The 14,013-nt window shown below is 41.9% G+C and overlaps 1 protein-coding gene across 3 annotated transcripts in view; it reads left to right on the plus strand.

Moving 5' to 3' along the window:
• Positions 1-14,013, plus strand: part of PEX5L (peroxisomal biogenesis factor 5 like) — a 231,033-nt gene that overhangs the window by 110,249 nt on the left and 106,771 nt on the right. The gene's annotated exons all lie outside the window — the stretch shown is intronic.

Consider the following 14,013-nt stretch of genomic DNA (forward strand, 5'->3'; position numbering starts at 1 on the left):
TACTCCACTGCTATTGCTTCAATAAACATGTAGAGCAATAGTATGCCTGTGCCTGGCACATAATATAATGGGAGGGACAAGTAATGATGCAACATTCAATCATATAACATTCCTCTAAATTGGAACATTAAAGGGGTCCTGTCATTGAGAAAAGTCATTTTTAACTAAACACATACTTGCATAGCTTTTAGAATGATTATTCCACACGTACCTTTTGTATGTAAAGCGCTTCAGTAGTTTTTGAATGAGCCTGTTTTTATGCATATGCTAATTAGCCTCCAGTGCGCACCGGAAGTCTCATCGAGCACTGTCTGCTATTCTCTCGTATGTGTGTGTACAGCACAGGCTGCTGATGATGATGACTCATCTCCCTGCTCTCACACATAGCAGAGAATAGCAGAGGGTGCTTGGTGAGAATTGCGGGTGCTCGCTGGAGGCTAATTAGCATATGATTTTTTTTAAAAAAAAATGGGCTAATTCAAAAACTACTAAGGCAATTTACATACAAAAGGTATGTGTGGAATAGCCTTTCTAAAGGTTAAAAATTACTTTTTTCCAATGATAGAGCCCCTTTAAGACTGTGGTCACAAAGGTAGTAAGTGTTATATTGTAACATTGTCCAATTAGTGGTAATAGTAGGGCTGAGCCATTATTAACATTAATTGAACATTTTACCTAAATTAGAATTAATGATCGATTATTTTAGGGCATTCCCCTTTTTTACATCCACATCTTATATTTATATGCCGTGCCACTGACTTTTGGTTTATATTATTCACATATCAGAGTGACTGATTGGATAAAGGACAGTTAGTGACATACTGTATGCTTTTGCCAATGGCAGTGTGGGACAGGAAGGCATGGATGCAAAATAATTGAAATAATCCATGTGAGCAAGTTCATATCAATATCAGTTTTGGTTATTTTGTGAATAATTGCCCAGGTTTAGCTGACAGTATCCGACTATAGAGACATATTCATTGAGAACAGGAATAGTAAGGTTGATATTTTATTAATTGTCATAAATTTCTAAGAGGAATAATAAAGGAACACCAGAATGCAGAGTTACAGCATAAGAATAGATGCCCATGGTATAGAAAATACAAGTATTAAAGGGGCTCTATCATTGGGAAAATTCATCCTTGCATAGCCTTTAGAAATGCTATTCCACACCTACCTTTAGTATGTAGAATGCCTCAGGGCTCGTTCACATCTGCGCCCAGGGTCTCCGCTTTCAGGTTTCCATCTCCTGCCCGAAACTGGACAGGAGACTTTAAACTGCTGGCATTTCTCAAACCCGTTCAAATGAATGGGTTTGAAAAGTGTCTGGTCATGAGCGCCGGTGAGCGTTTTGAGCTCTCCATGGCGAAACCGTTTTTTTTTTTTACTGGACACAGAGTCGTACATGCAAGACTTTGTGTTTCGCCGCAGAGAATTTAAAACGCTCACCGGCGCTCACGGCAGGACACAGTCTAACAGGTTTCAGTCTTCTGCATGCAGAAACCTCACAACGGAGACCAGATGCTGATGTGAACCCAGCGTCAGTGGTTTCTGAATAAGTCCGTTTTTAATCATATGCTAATGAGCTTCCAGCAAGCACAGGAAGTTCCCAGCAGCTTCCTCTCTTCTATTATCTCCTATGTGAGTGTGCAAACAGGAAGCTGAGTCATGAGCAGCAGCCTGTGCTGTATGCACCCATAGGAAACAATAGCATCGTGCACCAAGTCTAATTAGCATATGAATAAAAACAGACTTATTCAAAAACTACTGAGGCAATTTACATACTAAAGGTAAGTGTGGAATAGCATTTCTAAAGGCTATGCAGGGATGTGATTAGTTAAAAATGACTTTTCCCAATGATAGAGCCCCTTTAACTAAAATATTCCGAAGATATCCCAGATATTCTTTCCAATACTAAATACTGTAATAATGCAGCTCTGTACAAATGATCATATCTACGGTAAGCCATGTATATCATCTAGACTCCAGCTTTAAAAAAGAAACCTAATGTAAAGTAGCATTACCAGGAGGTTAGTAGTAGCAGAAAGGTCTTATTGACTAACTCTTATGGAGAGGATAATGGATGGCTATTTAGTGTGTTAAAAGGTATATACAGTACAATACTCATATCTAATTTATGACAACAATCATTAATCCACAAAGCGTGCTAACTTTAAAGAACGCGGCTACATTGCACTAAAATCCTACATGTATGAAGGGAAGAGCTGGACAAGGTCACCTGAGGCTGCTGAATTATTGATACACTATGATGCATTCAAAGGGTAAAAGAAAACATTTCTTATTTCCAGCATTTCAGAGGGAAAGGGGATTGAGTATTGAACTTTACATTATTGCAGGGGACCTCATTAATATTCATCTAGATTCATGCACACTACAGAGATCTACTGCCTTTTTCCAAACAATTTGCTGTAGTGCTCGGCTCTCGCCTGCACAGAAATCCCATTTATTTAGAGAACTGTAACATTTATAGATGACATGAAGGCTACAGACTGTAATTTATACAATATCATAAATGGTTCAGGCTGAGAAGATGACCTCCTAATTGGAGTCACGCAAGTGTTCCATTAATACAGAAGACTCCAACAAGAATTATTTTATTCTGCACCAGTACAATGTCTACTGTTTTACAGCAACAAATGAAAGAGGTGAAAATTAGCATGTGGAAGGACGATAACAGACAGTGGATCATGGTGATGGGTTTCTGAAGCCTTCGCTACAAAGAAAGACCCGTGACAACATATCTCAGACTGTGACCAAAAATGGAGAAGAAATCCTAAAATTATAAGGAAAGTATTAAAATGAAATATTCACGATATTAGCAGAACAATAATATGGACTTTAAAAAGGAACAAAAAGTCAACCTAGGATAGAGCCAAAATATTATCACATAACCTGAATATACAATAAGCTTATTGAATACTTTGTGTCATATGATTGATTTAGCTATTTATATAGCAGACTTAATAGGACATTTGACATGACTGCACTTGCTCCTTTATGTAGCATCCTTTTTTGTTCCAAAAATGTCCACCTGTCTGCAGCTGTCAGTCAAATGACATCACTTCCTGCCTCTCTGATCATCCAGACTAATCTCCTGATGATCATGATCATAAACAGTAATTCATACAGGGATCTGAGTTAAGGGGATATTGTCACTCCTTGGGGAGAGACCACCATATAGGTGTGTGGAGACTTATTAAGCCTTTAGCACTCCACTTCACAAGGGACCATGGGAAGAATATGCAAATCTGTCTTCCATGATGTAATTAGGAAGTCAGCTGCTGCCTCAGTGTTGCAAACCAATAGAGGGCGCTAACTGGAATGTGCAAGCCTGTCTTCCCTGAGTTCAGTGGAGTGCTAAAGGCTTAATAAGTCTTCACACACCTATATGGTGGTCTCTCCCCAAGGAGTGATAATATCCCCTTAACCCTGTCTAAGCCTCTCACCTCTACCCGGTTATATCCCTCTCTACATTGAGCTGATGAGATGTAAGTACATCGAAACGGCCGTCCTCAATTGAGAGACTATACCTGGTAATAATCTCAGCGTCATTGCAAAACAAAGGCCTCTTGGAAGGTCGAGCATGATGCTAAAGGGAGTAAACTTTTATTGGGTTATTTCACTGAATTTCTGTCTTCCTAACTACATCATGGAAGACAGATTTGCATATTCTTCCCATGGTCTACAGGGATCTGAGACAGAATAGGGCAGGGAGTCTACATCATAAAAGTCACAGTAGTAAAAGAAAGATGGCTTTCATCCTGGGATAAATTGTCAGGACATGTGCATGGAAGAATATTGAATTCAGAAATAAATGTAGCAAAGTTTAACTTGACATTGCTGATATCTTATAACAGAACACAACAAAATCCAGTTAAAAAAGGAATTAAAAGAGTTGGCTTGAAGTTCTGTGCCACAGTGTAGTTGATACATTTAGTGTTAGATTAAATTTTGCTATATCTGTAAGTGGAAAATTGTGGTAATTTACCTGGCCAAAATTCTGCAGTCCTATGTGGCCCCAGCCTAAGGCAAAGGCCCCATGTAGCGAAATGCAGTTTAAAAATACAGTGAAAAAAACTGCGGAAATACATTGCATTTTTTACTGAGTTTTTCCTCTGTGGATTTTCTTCCCTTATTAAACCTTTAGGGAGAACATCAGCGTTTCTACTGGTATAATTGACATGCTGGGATTTTCAAAAATGCAAGTGTTTTTGAAAACTCAGCTTTTCCGCAGTATATTTTTTTCTGCAATGTGTGAATGGTATTACCCAGAATCTCATTCACTTTGCAGGTACTGAAAAACACAGTGTTTTTGTAGCATTATTTTCACAGTGGCAAAAAAGTTGCGTTCTTTCAAAGTGGGACTTTAGCCTTTAGCCTTACAGTTTATATTAAACAAGGGCTAAAACCCAGAGCTGGTAAACTCCAACATTAAATTCCTAAATCTCTCTATATTGTAAAAATGAATTCTTGTCTGTCTGTCTGTCCGTCTGTCTGTCTGTTCTCTGCAAACCAAACAACTGGACTGATCTTCACCAAATTTGGTACAGAGATACTTCAGGTATCCGTCTGCACACAGTACCACATGCCATAGGATTAGATATGCGCGTCTGCTTACAGTTCCACACGCCAGAGGATTAGATATGCGTGTCATCATACAATTGTACACGCCATAGGATTAGATACACGCATCTACATATAGTACCACATGCTGTAGGATTAGATACTCACGTCTACACACAGTTCCACACAGGGGAGGATTAGATACCTGCGTCTGAACACAGTACAACATGCCAGAGAATTAGATATGCGTCTCAGCACACAGTACCACACGGGGGAGGATTAGATACGCGCATCTGCACACAGTACCACATGCCGTAAGATTAGATATGCACGTCTGCACACAGTTTCACTTACCGAAGGATTAGATACGTGCCTCTTCACATAATACCACATGGGGAGGATTAGATACACGCATCTGCACACAGTACCACATGCCGTAAGATTAGATATGCACGTCTGCATACAGTTTCACTTACCGGAGGATTAGATACGTGCCTCTTCACATAATACCACATGGGGAGGATTAGATACACGCATCTGCACACAGTACCACACGCCGGAGGATTAGATATGTGCATCTGCACACAGTACCACATCAACAAGGATTAGATACTTGCTTCTAAACACAGTACTACATGGGGAAGGATTAGATACAGCTTTACTCCAGGTATCCATAACAACTGATCCTAGGTTTTTCCCTGACATCCAAAATGAGATACACATGATCACATGACGCTTATGGACATACACACAAACAACATACAAAATGCACCAGTAAAAAATTGTACATTTCTTATGGGGCCACTACACAAACATAAAATGTAATATACCCTTGCGAAGCCGGGTCCTCCCTCTAGTATAATATAAATACACACACATTTTTTTTGGAGGACAAATGGAACAACTGAGATGCAAAAATAGTGTTTAGCAGAATTCATTGCAAGAAACAAATATTCTAACCTTTATCAAACTAAATTCCCAGATACTAATATCAACCTCATTTTAACATTGTGTATATTATAAGGACATTAAATATAATGTAAAGGTGCAAAATGTCAGTGTGCATGACTAAATGACACTGGCCAGTTAATTACTCATATAAGATATTAATAGAATGTTAATAAAAGCAGCATGTCTCGGGAGAAGAGCGGACATGCAAGAGGGAAGCTAATGTTCTAATAAGGCCATTGAGTACGCCAATCAATCCTTACGACAAAGTCTTTATGACACTGCGGGAAAGTGAAAACATGGACTGTGAGCCTCAATGCCAGAGAGACACATTGGTGCCTGCTGATCAATGGGCATAGTGGGCATTTGTCTTTACTGGCATCAGCCTACCAAGATGATTGTCATATCATTCATAGAAAGCTTCTGGTTACGTATAATATTATATTGATATTTCTCATTACTTTCTGTGAACCTCATACTTTGTCTTTCGTTATAATACAGTAAGCTGCTTGCTGTTCTAACACACAATAAGTGACAATAAAACAGTCAGCTACAATATCACTTACATACTATGTTATTTTTTGCTTCTAGCGTTGTATTTTCATCTCAGCATCCTCGCAGAGTGTATTGTATTTCCCTAGATGTGGTATTTTTTTCTTTTCTGCCTTCTGTTCTCTGAGAGAATATTGGAGATGCCATATTATATAATGCTCCTTGTATTCTTTTAAAAATGCAAAGCAAATGATAGGGAATAAAGGATTTAAAAAAAAATCCTCTCAAATTGTATGAAAACAGAATTATACCTATGTATGGAGTCTTGTTACAGGGAATTCTCTGGAACAATTTAAAGAGAACCTGTATTTTTTCCACCATCATGTATAGGATGAAGTAATTCCCTTTTCACGATGGACAGGAGACATCTTCAGCCTAGTCCCACTGTCTGATAGCTCATCACACCTCCTGGACATGAAGGACATCTTCCTGTAATAAAAACTGACAGGTTCACTTTACATCTAGCTCACTAACCCATTCATTGCTATGGCCCCATACACGTGACTGTGTATTTTCATGGTCCCGTGCATGGGACCATGAACTGGGAGTGGAACTTAGGAAAGGTCCTAGTCCTGTCTGTTTTGTGGCCCATGTTCACTGACTTCAGTGAATGGTACTGTGGAGACATGGGCGCCACAAAGATGATATTCCTGTGCTAGTTGTTATTCTTCGATTAGCGATATGCACACTGTCATGGGCATGTCGCCTTATTCATGTTGTTATTCGTAGTTGACCACATATTATATTTCCATTACCTCATTTATGTAACTGTCGTTTTGATGATTTTGATCCCTAATGTTAAACACCAGAACAGGGTGAGTCAAAAAGGATTGTGTAAAAGCAGCTTTAGTTAAAGTAACATTGTGCAAAATGGTCAGTGTCTGAAAATCAAAGCAAAACTGGCTTAGCCACTAATGGGTCCTCCGGCGGACCCAAACGATAGAGAGGCTGTCCGCTAAGCCAATGTTTATCCATGGACACCCGCAGACCCCATGACTCCATGTAGGACTTTTCTGTATGATGATTTCCACCAGAATCTGTAACAAAGTCTCCTATAGAGACTCACACATGACGCACACGTGAAACAAGCCTAAATTTCCCATAGCAACCAATCACAGCACAGCTTTAACTTTTCAAGAGTCAAATGTGAAATGTGCTTCCAAAGTGTGACATTAGATGGTGACATTGAAGCAAGGAAAGGCTTTTCACATATTGATTTTTCAAGAACAGGGCGTGCTCCACATGGAGATTGCATTTCACATTGGGCGAAGCAATTGCAAACCACTGCATCTCTATCATGGGAAAATTCCAGGTGACCCAAATACTTTAGAAGAGACAGAATCTGAGACGTGTACGACCTTAGTCCTAGGAAGTCATCCAGGCTGACTAGCATGGAATAACATGTGCCGCAAAACACAGTATGGCCTATCTAACAAAAACATCTGCATTGTAAACCATAGACTTTACATCTTCAGGAGTTGAAGTCCGATGAGAAACTGAAATATCAAGCCTTTCGGATTAACTTGCAGATTGGTTGTAAGAGGATGATTCGATGACAGGCTGCCCCAACCACAAGATCTGAATGACCCGAGATAGACGTCCGTATCTGAGGATATGCTGATGTACGTCTGGACAGAACTGGACTACTTCCCAGACATCTCCTGGGCTACCAATGAAAATCATGTCATTAAATTTGGGTTATTGTCTGTCTTACATTCCTTTTGAATCACTTTATATTCATAGTTGGACCACAGTTTTTTTTTACTTCAGAAGGCTTGTCTGCTTGTAGGTAAAGAAGGAAGGATAGCTCATATGCAGTGTAAGGGCCCATATAATGCTCTATAAAACCTTTAAGTTGCACCATATTAGGTTCCTTTCGATGTCTATTGTACACTATTGTACATATGTATGCATCTAATTTTGATACAGAGACTAACAGAAGTGTATTTGTCATGACATGCATTATTATAGAAAATGACTTCGTACACAGCATACCGAAGCACTGTGGTAGTATACATCATGGCTCTTTCAAGTGGATGAGACGTTGGAATGAACACTTTGCAGAAAAAAAGAAACTGTGTGTGAATGGAAATTCCCTACGACTGGCATCTAAATGCTGCATTTTTTCTGCAAGAGAAGTCACACAGAGAAACAAAAGATGTACAACCAGTTCTTAAAATGCTAACATAAACAGGCTCTGTCTCTGCTTTTTATGTAGATTCTGCGGGTATTTATAGCTTAGCTTCAAGGAAGGAGCAAGGAATATCCATAGGGTAGACAGCGAGATAATGGAGGCAGTAGCAAGAGGGGTTTGAAGGGGCCTATTGTCATCTAAGTCTGTCATGCACTAAGGAAGTGGTGGGAACGGAGCACAAGAATGTTAAAGATGTTTATCCACATAGATCCTATTCATAAATAAAACATTTTTTATTAAAAAGGAGATAAGGGTTGGAAATCTACTTTAGGCCGGGGACAAGCATAGTTGTTAGTTTGGCGGCCAGCCGAATTGTCAGCAACTAACCTACTGTGAATTATAGTTGTAAGGAGGATGGGAATAGAGGGGAGACCATTGTAAAACAGAAGGGCATGGGGAGATCAAGTAAAGTAATTTTAAAAAGTTAAAGAACCCCATCGCCACCCATAACTATCATAATAAAACTTATTATAGGCTAGTCGCATAGGAAGCCATTTGACTTATTAATATGGAAATGTATAGGATATCATGCCCTTTCCACTCCCCAGGTTGAACTTGATGGACATATGTCTTTTTCAATTAACTATTAGAGATGAGCGAGTAGTACTCGATCGAGTAGGTATTCGATCGAATACTACGGTATTCAAAATACTCATACTCGATCGAGTACCACTCGCTGTTCAAACGTAAAAGTTCGATGCAGAACCAGCATTGATTGGCCGAATGCAATACAGTCGGCCAATCAACGCTGGTTCTTCTCCTACCTTTAAAAGTCTTCGCCGTGCAGCTTCCCTGCGGCATCTTCCGGCTCTGAATTCACTCTGCCAGGCATCGGGCCTGGGCAGAGCCGACTGGGCATGCCCGCTTATAGTGCGGACATGCACAGTTGGCTCTGCCCAGGCCCGATGCCTGGCAGAGTGAATTCAGAGCTGGAAGACGCCGCGGGGACGCTCCAAGGAGAAGACTGCTCGGAGGATCCAGCCCGACCCTCACTCGTGGACTTGGTAAGTGTAATTTGATTGAACGTTGCCTACCCCTGAAACAAGCATTTCCCCCCCATAGACTATAATAGGGTTCGATATTCGATTCGAGTAGTCGAATATTGAGGGGCTACTCAAAACGAATATCAAACCTCGAACATTTTACTGTTCACTCATCTCTATTAACTATGTAACTATGTATGTTTATGCAGTGTGGGTGGAAAATTATGGATTGCCTCAGTGGTAAAATATCAATAGTTTCTACTTAATACTTCGCCAGAAAAGTCGTGACAAAAATGTTAATTTCTCCTGAAGATTTACCACCAGCTGTTTGAGAAGTTTGTTAAATACTCTCAGAATTTCTTTCCTTCCTCCCAGTAACACCTGTCTTGCTTGGCATTTTCACTGTGTCATTTCCAGCGCTTCATTTTTAGTAGTCCATAATATTAACTGCGCTACTACATTCAGCTGAAATGCTAACTGTTACATATGACAAATGTATTTTTAGCCCATGACATTATAGCCGACCTTGCACAGGTATTGTTCATTACATAGTCCAATTACATTCCCTAACATATGGTCAAGTGGTTGTTACCTGATACTGGTTGTTACATAGACATACAATATAAGTATTACCTGCACGCTACTTATAGTCCCCAGGATTCTGCTGAAACACGCCATACTGCAAAGTATAACAACAATGGTAAGTGGAGCCCTACAATCACCAAGTGGTGCTTATGGAAAGATGGCAGCTAAGGTTGCCAGGTATTGTGTTGTGGGCACAAGACTCAGGTAGTGCAACTAGTGAGAAATGAGGGACTAAGCAGTTATAGCTTTCAAGTAGGAGCATAAAATAATCCAGGATTATTTCATGATGAACGCAATTTTGTACATTTCAGGTCATTTTCAATATAGTCTACAATGGGTTAATATTTTAGAAATATACCCTATGTGATATTAAATCTCTTGTTTCTGCTAAATTGAATCCAGACATGATTTCCAGAATAGATAGCCTTTTAATGTGGCTTAACATGAATTGCGTTATCAGTCATTCTTCCTTCTAACCACAAGTCATAACAATTACTATTTAGAAGTTAATAATCTATTTAATGGGCATTCAGGGATTTTTATATTGATGACCTATGGGTCCTCACAAACTTGTCAACTCACCCAAGTTTCCTGAGAGTCTCATGGTTTTCAGGCCCCCTCATTCGGTTACCTGGGCAATATACACAAGCTCCGGGTTTATGACTTCATTAGTGTTTGCTGCGTTATGACATCAGCTGAGTGCAGTAAATAATAGCCCCCACTCCTCACTATCCTGAAATGACACTGAGCTTTACCCTGGGTTTATATTTTGCAGCAAACCCAGCCCTATATTACATACATCCCGCTCTGTACCCTAACTTTTCCAGCTGTGTAGAAAGCCCTGATACAAAGCCAGCACCAACAACCCCCTTCTTCACAAAGAGAAAGTCACATAAAATATATTGTCAGCACCTTGAAAATGGAAGCATGCTGTGCTATATTGCCATTTTTGATCCCATAACAGAATCCCATTATAGTGAGATCCTAGCTGGCATAGATTTGAAATTCTGGTGGATGGACTTCAGGAAATGTGTCTAATTTTGTGATTGGCATGCCCTTCAATAACTTAGGCACATCTCAGGTCTGATGTACACAGGATCAGGATTAAAACCCAATATTGAGATATCTCTGTCATTGTGCAGAATAAGGTGCTGTCGCATTGACTCTGAAATAGTTTTTTTTAACATCGTAAGTGTGCCCTTATAATTACTCTCTATGAAAAAATTAAAAACTTTGGTAACCCCATCTGCTCTACAGTATGGTAGAAATTGAAATATTCAAAACAATAAATGTAAAGGGATCCTATCATACAAACATATTTTTTTCTTTGTAACACGTCGGAATTGCCTTAAGAAAAGCTATTCATCTCCTACCTTTCGTTGTCTTCTCCGCGCCGCCGTTCAGTAGGAATCCCGGTTCTTGTTGGTATGCAAATGAGTCCTCTTGCAGCACTGGGGGCGGGTCCCAGCGCTCAAACAGCACTAGGGGCGTCGCCAATTCTGCCAGAGAACTCTCTCCAGCACTACCTCCATCTTCGTCAGGAACGTCCTCTTCATCCTCTTCTTCAGGTGCAGTTTTCAGACTTCTAGGCCTTGGGCAGAGCAGACTGCGCATGCCCACAGGCCATGAGAAAATGGCAGCTTACCCAGTATTGTAATCGGCCATGTTCTCGTGGCCTTTGAGCAAGCGCAGTCTGCTCTGCCCGAGGCCTAGAAGTCTGAGACCTGCGCCGGAAAAAGAGGATAAAGATGATGTCCATGACGAAGATGGAGGTGGTGCTGGAGAGAGTTCTCTGGCAGCATTGGGGACGCCCCCAGTGCTGTTTGAGTGCTGGGGCCCGCACCCAGTGCTGTGAGAGAACTCATTTGCATACCGACAAGAACTGGGATTCCTACAGAACGGCGGCGCGGAGAAGACAACAAAAGGTAGATGACTAATAGCCTTTCTTAAGGCTATTCCGACTTGTTACTAAGAAAAAAGTGTTTGTATGATAGGATCCCTTTAATGCTTGAATGTAATACTATAGTTCTAACCAAACACATGGCAATACTGAATATTTGACAGGGTCAACTAGAGAGACTAGGCTTTTTATGGCCATATTTTCCCTGCACTAAGGATGGCAGAAGTTCTTATAGCCATATTTTCCCTATATAGTGTTAGGATCAGATAGAGGGACTGGAAGTTTTGTGGCCATATTTTCTGTATAGTAAGGTCAGGTAGAGAAACTGATTTTTTTGTGGCTATACAGTGGATTCCATGTAGTAACTAGAGATGAGCGAACACTAAAATGTTCGAGGTTCGAAATTCGATTCGAACAGCCGCTCACTGTTCGAGTGTTCGAATGGGTTTCGAACCCCATTATAGTCTATGGGGAACATAAACTCGTTAAGGGGCAAACCCAAATCCGTGTCTGGAGGGTCACCAAGTCCACTATGACACCCCAGGAAATGATACCAACACCCTGGAATGACACTGGGACAGCAGGGGAAGCATGTCTGGGGGCATAAAAGTCACTTTATTTCATGGAAATCCCTGTCAGTTTGCGATTTTCGCAAGCTAACTTTTCCCCATAGAAATGCATTGGCCAGTGCTGATTGGCCAGAGTACGGAACTCGACCAATCAGCGCTGGCTCTGCTGGAGGAGGCGGAGTCTAAGATCGCTCCACACCAGTCTCCATTCAGGTCCGACCTTAGACTCCGCCTCCTCCGGCAGAGCCAGCGCTGATTGGCCGAAGGCTGGCCAATGCATTCCTATGCGAATGCAGAGACTTAGCAGTGCTGAGCCAGTTCTGCTCAACTACACATCTGATGCACACTCGGCACTGCTACATCAGATGTAGCAATCTGATGTAGCAGAGCCGAGGGTGCACTAGAACCCCTGTGCAAACTCAGTTCACGCTAATAGAATGCATTGGCCAGCGCTGATTGGCCAATGCATTCTATTAGCCCGATGAAGTAGAGCTGAATGTGTGTGCTAAGCACACACATTCAGCTCTACTTCATCGGGCTAATAGAATGCATTGGCCAGCGCTGATTGGACAGAGTACGGAACTCGACCAATCAGCGCTGGCTCTGCTGGAGGAGGCGGAGTCTAAGATCGCTCCACACCAGTCTCCATTCAGGTCCGACCTTAGACTCCGCCTCCTCCAGCAGAGCCAGCGCTGATTGGCCGAATTCCGTACTCTGGCCAATCAGTGCTGGCCAATGCATTCTGTTGGCGTGATGAAGCAGTGCTGAATGTGTGTGTTTAGCTCAACTACACCGGTGGAGTAGTTGAGCTAAGCACACAGATTCAGCTCTGCTTCAATCAGCGCTGGCCAATGCATTCTATTAGCTTGATGAAGCAGAGTGTGCACAAGGGTTCCAGCGCACCCTCGATTCTGATGTAGCAGAGCCGAGGGTGCACAAGGGTTCAAGCGCACCCTCGGCTCTGATGTAGCAGAGCCGAGGCTGCACAAGGGTTCAAGCGCACCCTCGGCTCTGATGTAGCAGAGCCGAGGCTGCACAAGGGTTCAAGCGCACCCTCGGCTCTGATGTAGCAGAGCCGAGGGTGCACACAGGTTCAAGTGCACCCTCGGCTCTGCTACATCAGAGCCGAGGGTGCGCTTGAACCCTTGTGCACACTCTGCTTCATCAAGCTAATAGAATGCATTGGCCAGCGCTGATTGAAGCAGAGCTGAATCTGTGTGCTTATCTCAACTACTCCACCGGTGTAGTTGAGCTAAACACACACATTCAGCACTGCTTCATCACGCCAACAGAATGCATTGGCCAGCACTGATTGGCCAGAGTACGGAATTCGGCCAATCAGCGCTGGCTCTGCTGGAGGAGGCGGAGTCTAAGGTCGGACCTGAATGGAGACTGGTGTGGAGCGATCTTAGACTCCGCCTCCTCCAGCAGAGCCAGCGCTGATTGGTCGAGTTCCGTACTCTGTCCAATCAGCGCTGGCCAATGCATTCTATTAGCCCGATGAAGTAGAGCTGAATGTGTGTGCTTAGCACACACATTCAGCTCTACTTCATCGGGCTAATAGAATGCATTGGCCAATCAGCGCTGGCCAATGCATTCTATTAGCGTGAACTGAGTTTGCACAGGGGTTCTAGTGCACCCTCGGCTCTGCTACATCAGATTGCTACATCTGATGTAGCAGTGCCGAGTGTGCATCAG

Source organism: Leptodactylus fuscus, chromosome 3 (assembly GCF_031893055.1).
Source record: "Leptodactylus fuscus isolate aLepFus1 chromosome 3, aLepFus1.hap2, whole genome shotgun sequence".
In the NCBI taxonomy this organism is placed as follows: Eukaryota; Metazoa; Chordata; class Amphibia; order Anura; family Leptodactylidae; genus Leptodactylus; species Leptodactylus fuscus.